Raw genomic sequence first — 20,868 nt, 5'->3', positions numbered from 1 at the left:
TGAACTGAAGGTACAGATTGGAGTTCGGGGAGGGAAACCGCAGGTCAATTTCCTTGTGCAACTCTGGTTGCCTGCATTTGGATGTATGGCTAGTGAAAATGGAGGTGAAGGGACCTCTGGTTTTGTGTTACATGTGAATGCTGCTGATCAGATGTTTGTTAGAGCTTTTCCATGCTGCCCATCCACACAACTGGCATGGCGGAGCTGAATACATAGGGGATTTGGAGGAGGAAGTCCTCCAGTACCTCACGGAGCATTGCATGGGCAACCAAGAGTCTTCCCATGGCAATGCTGCAGCTCCCAGCGGCCTGGCCACTCTTTGTGATCATCAGGGTGCTGGGCTGCCGGGAAATTGGGACTGCCATGGAGAGCTGGGGCTTTGCTCCTTTGACCTTGGTATTAAGCTGGGTTTCCCAACAGGCTAGCCCTGCTCTGGAGCAGTGGGGTGGGAGTGGGTTCCCAGGCTCTGCACGAGCCTCACAACACAAGTTTTCCCACTCCCACATCACTATAGCTGGCTGTGAGAACCAGATTATAGAGTGTGAAAAATGCTACTATTTCAAGGACCTTCTTTCATAAGAACATAGGAAGCTGCCTTATACCAAGTCAGCATCTTGGAGATGCTGCCAGGGAGGGAACTTGGAACCTCAGATGCTCTTCCCAGAGCGGGTCCATCCCCTGAGGGGAATATCTTCCAGTGTTCACACTTCTAGTCTCCCTTTCATATGCAACCACATTGAATAAATAAATTGAATAAATAATAAATAAATAAACCAGGGCAGACCCTGCTTAGTTAAGGGGACAGGTCATGCTTGCTACCATAAGACCAACTCTCCTCTCTGCTGCCAGGGATCGAATCTGGGACCTTCTGCATGAAGAGCAGATGCTCTGCTACTGAGCTATGGTCCCACTTTGGCACTCCCTGTGAAAATGTTCACCGCTTTGTTTACATAACCCTATCTTGTGCTCACTCCCTTTTGGACTGTCACAGTGACAGCTTCACAAAGAAAATGACGCTCAAGACATTGGTGACTGACAAACTTGTCCAATGGCTGAGCCAGCCATAAGAGCTGCCATCCAACTAGAGGTAGCTCTGTCCTTGACCTTCAACATTTGGCAAAGTCCACTGCACTAGCAGCATGGGATGTCCTAATGGGAAAAGTATGTTGCTGCCTAATCCCTTTTATTGGCACTCCTATCCCCCGTGGACTAGCAGTACAGTAAAAATTAAAGAAACTGTGCCTTGCTCTGACAAGGAAAAATGGGTTTCCTTCTACTTCCCATCATTATAGTCACTAACAGGTCTAAAAGCTTTATTTTAAAAATGTATGTTGGTAACCATGGGACATAGCCATGCCTGTTTTATGCAATATATGAGATACAAGTCTTCTGTTGAGGGGCCAAGATGACAACTAGCTAGCAGCATTATTCATGAGCTCCTGCCTTAAAACTGCCCTTCAGCTCTTCATTGGAGCTGAAATTCTCTTGCAAAAGCTACACAAACCTTAACCATGACAACCAGAAGAGAACCAATAGGAACAGCCCTAATGACCAATCAGACAAGGCAGGGAAGCAGATGAGAATCAATTCCTACCTTTCCACTAACGGAGCCATGAGTACAACCTTCACACTCCCTACCAAGGACAGACTAATGGCCCTGGGCACAGGGGACCCTTCCTCCAAGGAGTCTGCCACAAGGAAGACTGCATTACTTCAGCTATCTCCTTCATTATCTAAGAACTCTGGCTTGAAAACTCCTCTGGAGCAGAGACAGGGAACGAAAGAGAGCCAGATGTCCCTGCAGCCACTCCTATGCCCCCCCCTCCAAAAAATTTAGGAGATGCATGTTTACTTACAGTAGAAATGGTCATTCAAATTCTAGGGCATTTAAACACAATCTCAGTGAAAGTAGATAAGCTCCAGCATGTCTTTGATGCATTTGTGCTACACAAATAAACAATTAAACCTCCAAACAGCCCCTGGCAATGTCCAGGCAGCTCCCTCCTCAACTCTAGTCAGGACCTTTGCCAAAATCACACACAGGACATATGCTGGATTGCCAAAATCACACACAGGACATATGCTGGATTTAGTTTCATCTAAATCAATGCATGTACTTCCAACCTCCCAGGTGCTACTACAAGTAGAAATGAACCTTATTAACGCTTGGAAATAGGCTCATCGTAAATTGATTACTAATTCGCTGAGCCAACTCTTAAACTGCCACCCCAGATCCATAGACCTGGACTTAATCCAATTTCTGCCAAGCTGTCCAGGTTCTGTTCACCTTCAGTCATCCCACCCTCCCTTGCCAGCTCCTTCAAATGGAGGGGGGACCTTCTCCATACCTTTAACATTAGACACAATAGTGTGTTTAAAGACACTGTCCTTCGGCCTCTAATTGCTGAAAAGACCAAGAGCAAAAATATTCCTGCTGAAAGTGACCTTGATGATAAAGTTGCTAAGGAAACAAGTTCTGGCCTTAGTAAACAGCCTGCAAATAACCCTGCTGAATTTCAGCTACCTCCACAGTCTAACCTGTTATGGCCAAGAGAATGTGATGATCATGAAGCTATAGGCCTAGAGTTCTCAGATCTGGGGGATTTACTCACAGTGGTTAGAAAGTAGGCACTTACGCGGACATTCCCCACTCCGATCAGAGTCTGAATCCACAGAGAGTGACAGTGACACAGACACTCTCCACCACCAGTCCCCACCTAAGGTCCACATTAGTGCAACTGCCAGAGCCCTAATAAATCCCCTGGAGCATGACCTGCTGACCTTCTTGTCGGACACCAATCCATGTAAGGTTGCAACCCCTCCCAAACCAGGAGGAAACTATCAGTTTATTTTTCTGATTTCAGCACAAATTCAGAGCTTAAAGACAGAGATTTGGATATCATTGAAGTGCCCCTGCCCACGTCAGATAACTCAAGAAGCAGGGATACCCCAGTGCTTGCCCAGCTCTAATCCAAGACAGCTCTACCTCCTGGTGCTGAAGAGCCTCAAATGCTCCTCATAGACACAGAAACTCCAAAGGAAGGGGCCCCTGAGCTTACCCAGCCCCGGCTTATAACATCACCATGCAAACCTCCTACTGTTGCTGAAGAGCTTCAGACTCTACATACTCCACTGCTACCCCAGTGGAAAGGGCCTTTACATCATACTCATCACCCCCAAAGCAGTGTTCACCACACACAACCTTCAGGGATGCCATCTTGTCTGCTATAGGCCCTGGAATGTTGTTTGCCAATGATCCTCATTTTGGTGACATCACTGCTCTAACCTCCCCAGTTCATTTGCCTGAGGTGCGGGAGCTGCCTGCTTCCTCTGTGGAGTCTGTATGCTCAGAGGGAGGTTTAGCAGACCCTGAGCTGAGAGCTCATGATTCCACACTTCCACTGACTTCATGGCACAGTAATGATGATAATCTCCAATCTCTGCCTATTGTGTTGTCAGAAGTACAGCTGCAACTAGCTGCAGCAGAGCCAACACAAGAGATTACCTCCCTCGACTGTGTGGTTCCTTGCACCAACCCATCACTACCCCAGTGGGAATACCTATACTGGCCCCTGCCAATACTAAAACAGATTGACATCCCAAAGACCAGCACAAGGTCTCCCTCCTGACCTGGAAGGTGGCTGGCTGGAACTCCAGCTGTAAGGATGTCTCCTTCATAAACTACGTTGCCAGTAGAGGAGAGCTGGTCTTGTGGTAGCAAGCATGACTTGTCCCTAGCTCACTTTTTGAAGGAAAAGAAGTCAAATTACACCACTTTTTGTCTAGTCCAAATGTCTACCAAATTTAATCTCTGCATCCTCAATGGCTCCAATGAAATTGACCACCCTGCAGGATTACCTTCTGGGCCAGGACTAAAATGAGTGTCATTGACTATGTAATTGTCTCTGGGAACTGACTCCATTTTGCAGACCACTTTGAGGTCACACCTCAATTTGACAGTGACCATTTTCCAGTCACCCTACACCTAAAACCTTTTGCCCAGCAGCTCCATGCAAAGTTACAAGTGGGCCAGAACACTTTTAAACAGTGCAGAATGGATGCAGAATGTCAAACTGGCCTAGATAAGTCTCCAAACTCTGTTCCCTTTGAAATTCTAGGGCAGTGGTGCCCAACCTGGGTTCCTCCAGATGTTGCTGAACTACAACTCCCAGCATCCCCAGCTATAATTAATTGTGGCTGGGGATTCTGGGAGTTGTAGTTTAGCAACAGCTGGAGGAACCCAGGTTGGGAACTACTGGTCTAAGGGATGTAACAACTCCTGCTGGATACCTTTCACAGCTAGAAGTACTTAAAGGCCTTTACTCTGGCTCGCTGCTACACCCTTCCTTCAGCTGTCCTTGAAGGAAGATACAGGAAGATCCTTTTCCTGGAATATCTGTGCCCCTGCAACTCAGGATGAGTTGAAACTATTGAGTGTGTCCTCCTTGCTGCCTGTTCTACAGACACATACAAAATCCCCTTCTCCCAATTCTGGACAGATCGCTTTCCAGATTAGCTCCTCAAAAGCAACAAAATGCTTCCGTTCAGGTGAATCACATTTGAAACGTAAACAGCAGGGGGAGCAGTCTCGCGGAAACTAACAACCTGAAAAAACAGCAACCTTTTTACACCAGATACATGATGTCATAGCACTATATCACAGCGATTAAATGTGAAACAAGGCATTGGAAATGTGAACGGCACCCTGCTGTCCGTGTAAGGACTGCGGTGTCACAACACAGGAAGTGATGAAGCATACTTCCGAGAGCCACCGTGACCCTGTTTCAGGATCTAATCTGGAAAGCACCCAGGACACTCAGACCAATACTATGTCTCCCTATTACTCTCAGACTGTAATCCATCTATAACATACAATGTTGCCAAGTTCTCTGCGGCAGCATGCAGAATTCGCCGGGCCCTGACTGCCAGCAAGAACTAATTTCTTCAGTCATCCAGCCCTACTGTTTTTAAAATCTCAGTTTATCTTTTACAGATTTTAGCATGCACCTTATAGCATTTTGAGGATACCATGGACAGTCAGGAAATCTAACAAATGTATCATAGAACAAATCAATCCAGAATTTTCACTCGAGGCACAAATGACCAGGCTCAAACTATCATACTTCAGACACATTATGCGAAGATCGAGCTCCCTTGAGAAGTCCATAATGCTGGGGAAAGTTGAAGGGAATAGAAGAAGAGGATGACCAGCAAGGTGGATGGACTCGATGACGACAGCAATGAATGCACCACTGAGAGACCTTCAAGGCCAAGTTGAAGACAGATCATCCTGGAAAGAATCCATCTATGTGGTCGCTAAGAGTCAAAACTGACTTGACAGCACTTAATCAATCAATCAGCTTATAGCATGTAACTTTCAATACCATCTTATAGATTTAGCCCTACTGTGACACCGTAGTCACATGCTACTGTTTTAGCAATATTATACAGGTGAAATTCGGAAAATTAGAATATCGTGCAAAAGTCCATTAATTTCAGTAATGCAAATTAAAAGGTGAAACTGATATATGAGACAGACGCATTACATGCAAAGCGAGATAAGTCAAGCCTTAATTTGTTATAATTGTGATGATCATGGCATACAGCTCATGAAAACCCCAAATCCACAATCCCAGAAAATTAGAATATTACATGGAACCAATAAGACAAGGATTGTAGAATAGAACAATATCGGACCTCTGAAAAGTATACAGTGTACTGTGCTTGATTGGCCAGCAAACTTGCCTGACCTGACCCCATAGAGAATCTATGGGGCATTGCCAAGAGAAGGATGAGAGACATGAGACCAAACAATGCAGAATTGCTGAAGGCCGCTAATGAAGCATCCTGGTCTTCCATAATACCTCCTCAGTGCCACAGGCTGATAGCATCCATGCCACGCCGCATTGAGGCAGTAATTGCTGCAAAAGGGGCCCAAACCAAGTACTGAATACATATGCATGCTTATACTTTTCAGAGGTCCGATATTGTTCTATTCTACAATCCTTGTCTTCTTGGTTCCATGTAATATTCTAATTTTCTGGGACTGTGGATTTGGGGTTTTCATGAGCTGTACGCCATGATCATCACAATTATAACAAATTAAGGCTTGACTTATCTCGCTTTGCATGTAATGCGTCTGTCTCATATATCAGTTTCACCTTTTAATTTGCATTACTGAAATTAATGGACTTTTGCACGATATTCTAATTTTCCGAGTTTCACCTGTAGCTTCTTTATCACTTTTTACAGACATTCATAGTTTTTATCTTATAGTAATTTCATAGTAACCGTACAGGTTTTTATACTAATAGGCATAGACTACCGCTTTTATCTGCTTTTAATATCACTGTTACATGTTCCTTTTGCCTTGTGCTGGTCTCAGACTGTAATAAAGATTAATGATTGATCGTTGTCTTCTGTTAAAACGTCCGCTGGCAAAAGTCCTAAGGGGGGAAAGACCTTACTGAAATATCTCTCATTTGCAAAATAGTCAATGCTCACTGAAACCAATGGGACTGGGGGGGTGTATTCCTTTTCGGAGTCAATGGGAACAGAACCAAATTAGACCCATTTGGATTGGTTCCCATTCATTCCGAAATTAATGGCTGCAGATCAGATAAATAGTACGTATGGGTACAAACAACGTTTGGTATTTAAAGAACCCCATATGCATAACCACCACCACCACCCCCTTTCTAAAAAAAAAAAAAAATCATACTTAAATGAGGCTTTCACTGCCAACTGTGTCAGCAGAATCTCCTCTGTCCAGCATTGTCCTGGGGTAGTGTGGCTACGAAAAAGGAAGAACAACAGAGTCCTGTGACACCCTAAGGGCTATGAGGTTCATAGTAACAGAACCTTTCATGGACTGTAGTTCACTTCATCAGATGCATGCCATTTTCTCCTCAGTATGAGTATAAAGGGAAAAAAGTGGGGTCAGGATTAATCAATCACCTATGACAACTCTATGTCCTTTAGGATTCACAACCCATAAAGTGTCAGGGTGTGTGTCTTCAATTGGGGCTTCCAGCAGCCAGCATATGGAAGCGTATTCCAGAGCTCTGGTGCTACCACTGAAAAGACCCTTCTCCTTATGGATGCCAGTCTGCACCCAGATAAGATGATAAGATTCCAGCCAATCTTAAACATCAGGGAGACTCATCAGAGAGCAGGTGGATCTCCATTGGAGGTCTTCAAACAGGGGGCAGGGCCGGGCAGCCGATTCCCTGCATCGAACATCGGGTTGGACTAGTTGGCCAGTGAAGTAGCCTCCAGCTCTTCTAGGATTCTATTATGCTGCATGTTGGAGATCAGTCCTATCATATGGAAAGACACCAGTCTGCAGCTGACAGCCACCCCCCCCCCAAAGCCGAATCTGTGGGTTCATTGTGCAGAGCGTCCCATGCACAGTTTAAATCCCACTCAAGGCCTTCATGCAAAGTTTATTTGGTGCTTTGGTGGGCATGAAATTCACCCATGGAGAACAGCTCTTTAGGCCTCCTAGCAGAGGCCCAGATTCCTGTGGTGTTTGGAGAAAAATAATTACCATTCAGCTCCCTTGGTAGAATGTCTGTAGCTCAACTCTGAGGGTGGCAGAGATTCTCTGCTGGACAGATGCTGAGTTTGTCTCCAGGCCTGCTATGAAACAGGCAGACGCCATCAATCACTTCCCGTGCACACTTCTGCAGCCCTCACAAGCCCAACTGTATGAAATGGCACAGTGCTGTTCGAGGACTAATGGAGTGAGCCGATCCAGCAAACGGTATGCGAACAACTTGTAAATATTAGCCTTGGAAGCGGCAGCTTGCATTTCACGGAGACTCCGTGGGCGTCAGAAGCTGGAGCTGAGCTCCCGGCACATACCCACCGCTTGCCAGCCCCATTCTGTGTGTGTCCACTTGCATGCGTGGCCAAGACTTCTCAGGCATGACACGATGGAGTATGGCAAATGTCAGGACTGAGGAGCGGATTTATTAATGGGGCTGTTGTTGCTGGATTCGCCAACAGCTCCAGCCACATAGCCAGCAGCCGGGGGCTAGCAACCTTGGCCTGAGAGTGCCTTGCTGAGTGAGGTAGCAAGCCCAGCTGGGGAGACCTCAGACATGCTGTTGGGAAGGGACGTGAGACCCTTTCCCCGTGAGAAATGCTACTGGTCTCACTAGCAACTCTTTGGGCACAGATGCATGCTGAGCCCAAAGGGGTGAGGTTGGGTTTTCTATTCTAATCCCCACTGGGTGACCTTTCTCAACCTTGCCTACCTCGGGAGGCTGTTGTAGAGATAAAGTTTGGGAGAGAACTCTGTATGCTGATCAGAACATCTTGGAAGTAGGATGGGATACTAATGCAAGGGTGGGGGAGTGACCAAGCTCAACGTGTTGAGTTTCACATACTGGGTAGCAATGTGAACTGCATTAGAAATTGTCGCTTTGTACCCTCAATAGGTAAAAGAGCAGAGCATTAAGGAATGAGCACACACACATACTCCAGTTACAGAGTGGGTAGCAGAGGATGGTTAAGTTATTGCAGCTATTTAGAGAAAACACATGGAGATCCTTGTAGAACTGAATACGAAATGTTTCTTGGTTAAATACACTTCAATAGGAAAGACCTATCTCTAATCTAAAGGACTACATCATGGATGGTAAGGAGAGAGAGGGAGAGATGTTTCCGTCTGCTCTCTAGAAGGAAAGGGAGGATTGTGACGTGCAGCAGAGTCAGTCCAGGGGCATAGGGTAGGGGCAGAGAGGGAGACCCTGACTCACTGTCTCTACTCCCAATGCCCCTAGTGGTCACTAGGGCAGTGGGTGCAAAAGGTCGATGCACTGGAAGTCCATCTCCAACAAACTGTGTGTGAGGAGTCCTGGATTCAAATCTCACCTTACTCATGAGTCCAGTATGTTGCCTTAAGCACGCTACCACTCTCTGTAGTTCAACACGCACGCAGAGGTACAGTCGTGCTGGCTTAACTTGCAGAACCGTGGCATGTGCCGTGAAGTGCTTGGAAAACTAGAAAGGCCTTATTTTTTGCAAAATGTGGGAGTCAGTGAAATTTCCGAGGAGACAGATTGAAGCGAGGGAAAGAGGAAGACATGAGCACACCTGGGAGAGGAGGAGGGGCCGGCTGCTTCTGGGTGGGTTCTGGTCTGTTCCCTCCACATGTGCTGCCTTCTCTTCAGGTACGGCTTCGTGGGTGGCAGCAAGGCTCCAGCAGACGTGGATTCTAGCAGCCAGAGCCTTCAGCGACCCAGGAGCAGGCGCGGCTCTTGAACTCTCCTCCGTGGGGGGGGGGCAAGCGGGCAGCTCCTTTAAGGGTAAATGGAGCCGGTGCTCCATGCCGCCCAGCAGGAAATCACCTCTGCCACTCACCTGGCTGCTGGCGAGGGCATGGAGCACCGGCTCAGTTTACCTTAAAGAAGCTGCCCGCCGTTCCCCCCCCCGGAGGCGTGTTCACTAGCCGCGCCTGCCCAGGAGTCTGCCCAGGTCAAATTTGGCACACTGAGGGCTACAGGGGTGGGACCTCAGGTCTTGCCTCCATGATTCACCCAGTTTACAGATGAGCATTAAAAAGTCTCCTGCTCCCTAGAACAATTCCACCTGTTCTCCCTTATTGCCATCAGCCGCAGGATGCCACCTCTCTCTTGTGAATGGAGTCGTAGCTCAGCGGCGGTGCCTTTCCCAATAATCGCTACTATGGAATGTGCCCTTTCCACAGCTGGCGCACAATAAGTTGCTAGCTGCCAAACCAGCCTAAATTACTCATGAGCAGAATATTAACTTCAGTTGGACTACTCATGGGTCACTCAAGCTGGCTAGGAACTGCCATTTTCATGAAGACAGTTGAGCATTATCCCCAAATCTCTTTCTTGATTGCTCTTCACCAGTACAGAACCCATCAGTATATACATGGGGGGGGGGGGGACGTTTGCCCCAATATGCTTCACTTTACAGTTACTTACAATGGGCCTCCTTATTACTGACCATACCCAGCCCTGCTCAGCTCCAACAAACTGACTGCATGCCTCATAGGTCCCCATGCCCTGGAGCTAATTCCCATTTTGCTGGCCATTCACCCAGTCTGAACAGATTTTTTAAATTATTATTATTATTTTGAGTTTCTTCTTTCCAGTCTGCTTGGGTTCTCACCACTTAAGTCTTTGGGTGATTTTGCATGCAGGAGGTCTCAGTTTCTATGCCTGGCAGCATCTCCAAGATAGGGCTGAGAGAGACTCCTGCCTGCAACCTCGGAGAAGCCACTGCCAGTCTGGGTAGACAATACTGAGCTAGATGGACCAAGGGTCTGACTCAGTATATGGCAATTAAGCCTTTGACTTAACCCCTTAGTCCTCATGCCCTAATATAACTAGGACCATGTATGTGTGAATGAAATCTTTTCATATTCTTCCCCTGTTTATCTCTGTTTTCACCTCCCTCTCCTTCCTCTGCTGATTCCCCTGAGTTGAATTCTAAAGTTTAAGCTTCTCAGGGCAGAGATGTGTCTGCTTGTACTTTGTAAAGAAATGTGCACATTGATGGTCTGATGTACAGTCAATAAATCCTTGTGTTCCTGTGCATTAAAACATGGGCTTGTGCATCAGCTCCCAGACCTTGAGCATGAAGTGAAACCCAACCAGCCAGCCTCCCTATGAGATCACTTGGCTCTGGTTCACGTCCATTCTCCCCAACCCCCAATCTCTAGGACCAACTGTAAAGCAAAATCACTGGATTGATTAAAAATTACGAAGAGTCTTTCATCATGGGTCAAAAGCTCAGCTCCAAACCAAATCCAAGATTAGGCACGGCTCTTTCAGAATTGTGTCACTCTTTTGGTGATGTGGACAGCCTGCAAACCCATTGCTGGCAAGCTGGGGGAACAGCCGCCAGTTGCTCTGACCTCTAGATGAACTTTGGACTTCCACCATCCCAACCCGTCTTTGATTTCACCAGCTATGCCTGCTTTGTGCTGGCAGGTTTCCACCACACCAGGCTGGCCACTGGCATATTGTGCATGGGAGCCGATGCACAGGGTGGCTTTCAGTATGCCATAAGCTGCTGCTCCTGACTCCTGACCTCTGGGAGCTGCCCCGGACAACATTTGTGCTGCGAAATTCACAGCCGTTGAGTCACAGCAGTGAGCTCAGCTCTCCACACCAACTTAGTGCGACATCATCACAATGGAATTCCTGTGCCTTTGGAGGGGAACATGTCAAAGAGGCCCAGGGGTGCACCTAGGTAATTTTGCAGCCTGGAACTAAAGACCTATTGGACACACATGCACACACCACCACCACCACCACCACCACCACCAGATAAGCAGCAATGCACTATATTCTACATCAGAATATGCTCAGGGAAAGCTGGGAACTTCTTCTTTTTAAAGAAGAAATTCTGAATAGGATACTTCCCACTGAGCTGCAGATACCACATTTTGCATAGACAACCCTGCCACTGGAATTAGCTGAATGCACTACCCCGCTCTCACTCACTCACTGTTACCTGTGGCTGTTATCTGGGACTGGACTGGTTCTGGTGGTGGTTGCAGGGGCGTAACTACAATAGGGCAAGGGGAGACAGTTGTCTGGGGGCCCACTGCCTTGGCCCCCTCCAGAGGCAAGTCACATGACTGACTCCCCCAGCCGCGCACCCGCCCGGGCTTCCTTCAGTTGTATTCATCCTCCGAAATTGATGTGAGCGTTAAGACCTGGAGCTACCAGAACAGCATGTCTTTCTCTAGTACCATTAAATGACTTGCATCGTCCACAATTTACAAAACCTTTTAAAAAATAATTTAGGATGATGTTCTATTGTGGTACATAGGTCAGACAGATAGATAGATAGATAGATAGACAGATAGATAGATAGCAATTTTACTCTTTTTGTGACCACTATTCAGCCTCATTTAAGATTTCTTTACTTCATGAGCTGAGCTTCAGTGTGTGGGGGGTGCATTTTAAAATCTTGTCTCTGGGCCCACTCCAAACTTGCTACGCCCCTGGGTGGTTGGTCTGGGTGTGTGTGTGTGCATGGTCGCAAGCTTAGAAGGCACTTGCCTCTCCCTCTCCACTCATGCCTGTAGTCACTGCTCAGTGGGGAGGGGAGTCTCTCTCTCTGTCTCTCTGCATCTCAGTCTCTCCCCCCTCCCCTCTTTCTCTCTTGGATGCTGCGCTAGTGCTACTGCTCAGAATCAGAGGAGCATCCTCACAGCAGCTTCCGCTGCAGCGGTGCAGTGCAGGTCAGCAGGGCGGCCATCACTGGGACATGGGGGGTGGGCAGAAGTCCAGAAGTTCGGTCCAAAGTGTGCCACTGAAGAGGCCTTCAAGTCAAGCATTGCAGGCCAAGCATTCCAAGAGCTACTTCCAGTGTATTCTGTGGACGTTTTGCCAGTCGCTTGGAATGGAGCTTGTGGGCTTTCTGGAGCTATCTGGTCCACCACCGGAAACAGGATGCTGGAACCAATCGGTCTGCAGTTTGCTCCAGAAGGGCTCTTGTAAGGTTGAGACTTCGTCTTAAGTTTCATGAAGACTTGTGATAATCCACTATCTATCTATCGATCTATCTATCTATCTATCTATCTATCTATCTATCTATCTATCTATCTATCTATCTATCATATTTTTATACCACCATACATGTACATCTCTAGGTGGTGTACAAATTTTAATATTAAAATACATCAAACACAATAAAAACAATATAAAACAAGTTATTAAAATAAATAATTAAAATTCATTCTAATCAAAAGCTTGCGAGAACAGGAGGATCTTGAGGGTCTTCCTGAAAACAGAGAAGGTGATGCTCTTATTTCAGCAGGGAACATATTCCAAAGCCATGGGGCAGCCCCAGAGAAAACCCACTCCTGAGTTGCCACCAGACAAGCTGGTGGCAACCATAACTGGACATCTCTAGAAGACTGTAAAAGGTGGGAGGGTTCATGACAAAGGAGTCACTCTCTTAAATAGCCTGAACCCAAGCCATTAAGGGCTTTATAGATAATAACCAGCACTTTGTATTTCACCTGGAAACATATCAGCAGCCACTGCAGTTCTTTCAAAACCAGTGCTATATGTTCCTTTTGTGTTGTCCCAGAGACCAATCTGGCTGCCACATTCTGTACCAACTGTAGTTTCCAGACTATGTACAAAGGCAGCCCCATGTAGAGTGCATTACAGTAGTCAAGTCTGCAGGTTAGTTGTATATGTACCTCTGTTTTAAAGTCAATCACCTCTAGAAATGGATGTAGCTGACATATCAGCCGAGGCTGATAAAACGTGCTCCTGGCCACTGCCTCAACCTGAAAAACCAGGGAGAACTTTGGGTCCAGGAGCACTCCTAAGCTACATACCTGATCTTTCACGGGGAGTGTAACTCCACCCACCACAGGCAGCTCTAAACCATCTTTCAGGTCCCGACCCCCAGTACCTCCATCTTATTTGGATTCAACCTCAGTTTGTTATCCCTCATCCAGCCCATTACTGCCTCCAGGCAGGCATTTAGGGAAGGTATGCCATTTCCTGAAGAGAGTGTTTTCACTTAACAGATTGAAGTTGTGAAGCTCTAGTCAGGAGTTCACGTTTCCCTGATTTCTTTGGTCGGCCCTAAACCTGTGGATGATGTATAACTGTCTTCTCCGTGTGCGAAACGTGGTATAGATGGATCCAGGTTTGCTGATTCTAACAAAAGCAACGGCTTGTAAAATGAAATGTAAATGTAAAAATAAATTCCATACATATATTTTTCTTTTCGTTTCTCAATGAGGCTAGACAGCACTGAATCTCTTTAGGATGGGTTGCCCGGGCCTGCTCTGGAAAAGTGGTGGCTTGGCTTGACCTACCTGGACCTACCCTCGTGTTAACCACTAGGTCGCCTTCTCACTGATGTTGTCAATGTGCTGGGTATTACCAGTAGCGGTCGGTGAGGGCAGCACTGGTGGTGGTGGTGGTGGTGGTGAGGGACTCCTTTATAATCAAATGAACAGGTGCTTACCAACATTAGGGCAGCATCTGTAAGCTGCCTCAGCAGTGGCGCTCCCCCGGGGATCTGGTGTGGGGCAATGATGCCCTGCTTGGCATTTCTGCAGGGCCGCAACATGGCCCTGACCTCTGCACATGTGCTCGAGGGAGCTTGCAGCTGCTGCCTTAATGTTGGTGAGCACCTCTTCATTTATTTATAAAGGAGCCTCTCACCTCCCCACCTCACCTGGTGCTGCCCTCCCCGGCTGCTATTGGCTATTACCTATGAAGCCCTTAATGGCTTGGGCCCAGGGTTCTTCATGAACCCTGCCACCTATTGAGATCACTGGGGGAGGTCCGGTTGCAGTTGCCACTGGCTCGCTTGGTGGCAACCCCAAACTGGGCCTTTTCTAGAATTGCTCCAAGGCTCTGGAACACACATTCCCAAATGAGACCAGAATCGCCCCATCTTTGCTTGTTTTTAAAGGACTTTTTATTTTATTTATTTATTCATTGTTAAATTTATACCCTGCCTTTCATTAAGAAAATCCTAAGGTGGCTCACAATAAAATTTAAAAACCAGATTATAAAAAAGTCACATTAAAATATTGAGCTAAAAAAATATAAAAACAAATCTGATTTTTTTTTTTTTTAAAAAAAATTAAAACACGAGCATAAAAACAGTACAAAATACAAGAAGCAGCAGTGGAGACAATCATATAAAAGCCTGGGTTAAAAAAAAACCACGATTTGACATGCTTTCTAAAGCATGTTTCTTTTGAAAACACGCCTGTTTCATCAGGCTTTTAGTTCATGATGTTCTAAAATTTTATTTATGGAACTTTTAATCTGCTTTAATAGGATTTGGGGGTTTGGGCTGTTTGTTTGGATTGTGAACGGCCCTGAGATTTTGTATAGGTGCAGTATATAAATGCGTTAAATAAATAAATAAACTGTTTAGGCTGGACCACCTCAAATTGTAGGTGAGGGTTCACACATGACAAAGTGGCCCTTCTCCGCAAAAAGGTTCCCTGCACATCAAAACCCAGCTGTCAGGGAGAATGGCCCCAATGTAGCCTGTGGCAAGCATCTTTCCAGGTCCCAGAGAACAGTTTGCAGGCACATGATGCAGCCACGTTACTGAAGCTAAGCAGGGCATTGTCTGAATGGGGGAAGAAGAACCCTTGTGTGAGCCATCTGCATGCAATCTGGAGCACCATCTGGGAGAAAAGGTGGGGTAATAAAGCATAAATACTGTCTGTTTAGGGATGCTCTTTATCATAGGGAAGCTGTTCATAATGCAAGCCCCATTTGATATCTGAAACAGTACAGCCCAGGCATAGATTGACCTGAGGCCCTTTCCTGTAAGCTGATTCACACACACTTTATCATCATTACCGTTGTTGTTGTTGTTGCAGATTTTGTCTGCCTTTTTATAGAACATGGACCCTGGTGCTTGACTGAATAACAAAAGCAACACAAGAAATATCCCTGCCCCCCAAAGGGTTTACAATCAAAATGCTGACAACTCAAAAGTCATCTTGCAGCCCACTTCTTGAATCAACTGCTCTGTATAAAGAGTCCCTTCCCCACCCTGGGGCCTGGCCTCCTCCATTGAAATGAATGCTGATATTCTAGCACAGAGGTTCCCAAATTTGGTTCCCCAGATGTTGTTGCACCACAACCTCCAGCATCCCCAGCAACAATGGCTGAAGGGCTGATGGGAGGCATAGTCCAACAACATCTGGAAGGCAGGGATCTCCACAGGTGTATCAGAACTCTCAAACCTCCGACAAATCCTAAGAGCAGGGTGCTTGTGAACAAATGGCTTTATAAGCCATATATCATTCGTAATGACAAAGCTGAAGTAGATCTGCAGAATTCCCATTTGACTGACAAAGAAGGAACTGAGGCTAAGTGAGAAGAATGACTTGCTGAAAACTGCCCTTGAGCCTATGGCCGAGCGGAGACTGACCAACATCCTTTCCACTAGACAATGCGAGCTCTCAGGACACAGCTAAAAACATGGGCTCTGGTTCGTCATGCTATGCCAAAGATGCAGGAAGCTGGTGTGCCTCCAGCTTCCCTGGCTACGACTCTGCTGCTTTACAAGGACCCTGGAAAATTGGCTACCATACCCCCTAAAGATGTCAACAGTTGGCATGGAACAACATCTGCCAAGTCCAGGAATGGAAGTCTTCTCCATTTCCGAACAGCCACACATCCAGTGCAGGTGTTTGGAGATGTCTCTCATGAGGACAGCTGGAGATGGAGGCCCATCAAATGAATGGCTTGGAAGAGTTCCATCTTCTTCCTTCTGGAAGGAAGAGGGAATGATCAGAATTTTCATCTCAGCATGGTTAGACTCCTTACTGAGTAACAGTTCCGGCAAAACTTGTCTGCTTGTGTAAAGACTCAAGGTCAAACCGGACATGGCAAAAGACGTGGAGATGCTACCGATGAGTGTCTCTTCTGCCTTTATCCTCATAACATCTAGTTCAGGGGTTCTCCAGATGTTGCTAAACTACAACTTTCATCATCTCCAGCCACAATAAATTGTAGCTGGGAGTGATAGGAGTTGTAGTTCAGCAACATCAGGAGGACTACAGGTTGGGAACCCCTGATGTAGTTGAAGAAGAGGCATGATGTGACATCATCATGCTGCACATTGCTGACAGCGAATGACACGAGGTGAGGACAAAGCAATGCATCGTGCAAAGATGTCGTATTACATGTTGTGCTCAACTCAATATTAGAAGAGTGGGGAAACAAACGGAGCAGCAGCACCTCTGTGTCCGTATTGAAACCTTAAGACAAACACACTTGTGCATACAGAAAGCTTTAGCATGTCAAAGAGAAGGTTAGGATAGAACCTGTTGCCCTTCATGCTTACTTCCAATGGCCGGATCTTAGATTGATTTCATTCATTCATTCATTCAATTTCTATACAGCCCCATACAAAAAAGCCCTTGGGCGGTGTACAATCTAAACAACCATTAAAACATTGACACAATTAAAACAATTTTAAAATGCAGATAAAAACACTAAAACCCAAAGCTTTAAGAACATAAGAACAGCCCTGCTGGATCAGGCCCAAGGAAACCCATCTAGCCCAGAATCCTGTTTCACACATTGGCCCCCCAGATGCCGCTGGAAGCCTGCAGGCAGGAGTTGAGGGCCTGCCCTATCTGCCTCTGCAGATGTGGAGGGCCAGGAGGCGTGGCCAAGGAGTCCATTGGCACAGGGCTTGTGGCTACCTCTTTCTCTGTTTTCAGGCAGAACACAGGAGGGACTTATGAAGTTTTTTTCTCTTGGTTTCTAGTAAATTCATATGGTATGCAGAGACAGAGTCAGAGTCAGGCATGACCCAAGGTAATCTCAGTGGCACCCTTTGGATCAGACTTCTGGTCCGAAGTCCCGTTCTCCAGCACTGGTGTGTGTGTGTGTGTGATGTCCTGCCAGAGACCTGGATGGTGGCTGTGCCACTAGCTTGCACTGCACTGCTGCCAGGTGCACTGCAGCCGCAGCAGCCCTCCCGCCCACCAGTGCAGCCCAGCCACCTACTGAGGGCCAAATGCGGCTGGGTCTGTGCTGCCTGACTGCACCTGCGCAGTCACAGTGATGTGATGCATGGCACGTACGTCACAAGAGGTGAGGCAGTGTGAGTGGAGGCTGCTGCAAGGGAGTTCCGAGAGAGCAGCACTAGCAGCTGCTGCTGCCACTCCACAAAGAGAGAGAGAGAGACAGAGACGTACTCAGAGACACACAGAGAGAGTGACTATGGCTGCATTTGCACATAACCCGAAACCAGAGTTCCCTTCAGTTTTGCAAACTGCCCTTCCAAATGTGGGCTACTGCAGTTTAAGCAAACAATATACCCGCAGCTTCCCTCCCTGAACAGAGAATTGTACCTTCGGTTTGCATTCGGTTTCGCTGCCTGTACCTCTGGTTCAGCGGTGCCAGCGTTGCATCCGAATGCTGGCACCACAGTTAGCCTTTTCCCCAACCGAAGATGAGGGAAGAAGTTCCTCCCTCGCTTTGGCTGCTATTGGCTCTGTGAGTTGTCCTTTATTATGGAAGAAGGAAGTCTGCACAGCCAGCTTCCCCACCTCTCTGCAGTCCTGCCGAGAAGACACTCTCCAGGACATCTGAATGTGGATGGGAGAGTGGAGGGACTCGCGGTTCTTTGTTACATCTTAAGGGAGAGAGAGAGAGAGAGACTCCTCCACCCCAGCTGAGTGGTGACTACAAGCGTGTGCGGAGAGGGAGAGTAGCACCATGCCTCCCTTGCTTGCTACCATGTGCACATACCCACACACCGAGCCCAACAGAGAACTACCACCAGAGCAGTCCAATCCAGAGAATATTCAGGGGTAACACATTCAGCTAATTGAAGTGGCAGGATTGTCCCTGCAAAATGTGGTATCTGCAGGTCAGTGGGAAGTATCTTATTCAGAATTTCTTCTAAAAAATACTGCTTTGGGAACTTTTTTAAAAGTTGAAACAGTTGCGGAGGGAGGCCAGAGGTGGCCTGAATTCTGCCTGCCGCCACAGCACCCCCTTGCCACGCCCCCTGCTTCTGATGTCAGACACAGGGGGTGTAATTTAGCTTGCAAACCGGGCCACAGCATGGCTGGACTGGGTCTCCCTGCCACACACACCCCTGTCTGGCTTCAGACCCAGGGTGCATGTCTTGGGTGCGAGGCGTGACCCCTGAAAGGTGGTGGCCCAGGTTCTTTGAACTTGGTCGCACAATGGTGGCTCTGCCCCTGAGTTGAAAAGCAGTATATTAATAGTTGTAGTAGAAGCCTCCAGCAATATGTAGGAGTGGAACCACTGTGGAGTTGAGGCCTGCCACGTTCTCCTTCATATGGCACTGAGGTGTGTGTGTGTGTCCTAGAACCAAGTCTCTGTTTTTATCTAGCAAACATGGCGGTGGGATCCAACTCTGCTTCCCCCAGTGCTGCCTGTCCTGCCTCTTGGGTTGCCTGCTCTCTGGACTACCTGGATTTGTGCTTCAGTCAATGATGCCCCTTCCTCATTGCTCTGCTTGGCCTTTTTGAAACCTTCCTGATGCAGAGCAATTAAGACACCCAGCCCTGAGCAGCCTTTCTCTGTCATACGCATTAAAAGAAATGATAATCATAACTTTTGGCTCGCCCTGCACGGAAAAAAGCCCTTCACGATTCTACAGCTGTTCTCACTCTGGCATTTATAATTTTATTACTCAAATATGAGCTTTTGTTCGCTGTCCAAGCGTAATGAAAACATAATATTTCAATATAAAAATCCCCATTTACCTTTCAAGTCATTTTCCTGTCCAAAATGTTCCCTAGCAATTTGTGTCCAAACCTGGTCTCTCTCCCATTATTCATGTCCTCCCCCTGCTTGTTCACATTAATAGGTGCTAATTCTCCCTCTGTGACATCATCACTGGTTCCCACGGCAACTGGCTGTGATGTCACAAACACAAGACAATGGCCCCTGGCGAGGAAGGAATGCCTGCGGGGAAAGTGAGTAATGAGTCGTCAGCTGAATGGCCCATCAGCAAAATGCCTGTGGGCCTGAAACAGACCCACATGTTGACCTGATGCGATTGTTCTCACTACTGGCTGCGTGCATGGCATGTCACATGTGGGATTCCCCCACCTTCTATTAGGGGTATGCGCGGTACCGGAATGGGCAGTTCAGTTTGAGTTTGAACGGAACTCAAGCCGAGCTGCCCGGTCCACAAGCTGGTTCGATAGATCCGGCGGTGGTTCAGTTCGAGTTGTCGAATTGCATCAAACTGGATCGAACTGGTTCGACCTGGTTCGATTGCTCTGCTTGTAAAGGGGAATCTGGTAAGGATTTACAAGCGATGGAGGGAAGAGGGGGGTTCCCGATCTCAAAATGGGCTGGGGAGTGGGGCAAGAGGGCACCTTATCAGCTCTCATGGCTGCAGCAGGGGCTCCCCGGTGGCGGGGGTCTGTCTCAGTCCTGCCCATGCTCCCCCTGCACCATGGGCTGGTGGGAAGCCTTATCCCAGCCTCCACAGATGAGATGCACATCCACAATTTGCGCATTGGCAAAGCGAGTGGTGAAGTAAATGGCCTCTCCGTGCACGCGTGGAAGTCACGCAAATGGCCTCTGTGCATGTGCGGAGGCTGGAACCAGGCCGCCCACAAGCCTGCAGCAGGGGGAGCATCAGCAGGGCAAAGGGGCTGTTGCCATTGCACAGAGTCGTTGCCTCCACCACTGCTGGGGAGTTGCCGCCGCAAGAGCCGGTAAGGTGCCCTCTCAACTGGCCCCCAACCCATTTTCACATAGGGAATCCCTCCCCAGCCCCCTTTGCTTGTAAAGGGGAATACGTACCATATTCCCCTGCTTAAGTGAGCAAAGAGGCACCTTTCAAACGTGGTTATTCTCTGTATTCAGCAGCGGGAGAGAAACTGGCCCTATCCGTCCCCAGCACAACATCCCTCCAGTGGCTGTTGCTAGTGTCTATCTTATGTTTCTTTTTTAGATTGTGAGCCCTTTGTGGGCAGGAAGCCATTTTATTTATTTTTAAAATAAAAATAAAAGCGTTGGGAGCTTTTGTTGAAAAGTGGCATATAAATATTCATCGTATTCGTATTCCCCTTTACAAGCAGGGCAATTGAGCCAGTCAAACAGTTCGGTTTGATCAGAACCAGACCTGGTTTGGTTCGAACTCAGACTGGTTCCGTCTTTTGCGGGGCTGGTCTGGTTCGAGCTCAAACTGGTCGAACTGGGCTGGTTTGAATTGAACTCAGGTTCAATCTGAACCAGTTCGCACACTCCAACATTTGATTGGCTTCCATCGCTTAATAATTGACTTCCATTGCTTAATAATGTGGCTTCCATCGTGTAATGATTGGCTTCCATCACTTAATAATGTGAAGTTCTATGAAGAGCATTC

The 20,868-nt window shown here is 47.3% G+C and overlaps 1 long non-coding RNA gene across 1 annotated transcript; it reads right to left on the bottom strand.

The window, feature by feature from the left end:
• Positions 1-6,359: 6,359 nt before the first annotated feature.
• On the bottom strand, positions 6,360-19,338 carry LOC128331639 (uncharacterized). Its single transcript, XR_008310378.1, has 3 exons — positions 19,250-19,338; positions 16,088-16,266; positions 6,360-6,446 (listed from the first exon to the last, which is right to left on the bottom strand). It is a non-coding gene; the product is annotated as an uncharacterized LOC128331639 (long non-coding RNA).
• Positions 19,339-20,868: the final 1,530 nt, after the last annotated feature.

Source organism: Hemicordylus capensis, chromosome 6 (assembly GCF_027244095.1).
Source record: "Hemicordylus capensis ecotype Gifberg chromosome 6, rHemCap1.1.pri, whole genome shotgun sequence".
In the NCBI taxonomy this organism is placed as follows: Eukaryota; Metazoa; Chordata; class Lepidosauria; order Squamata; family Cordylidae; genus Hemicordylus; species Hemicordylus capensis.
The sequence above is the reverse complement of the archived record's forward strand: the minus strand, read 5'-3'. Positions and strand labels throughout refer to the sequence as shown.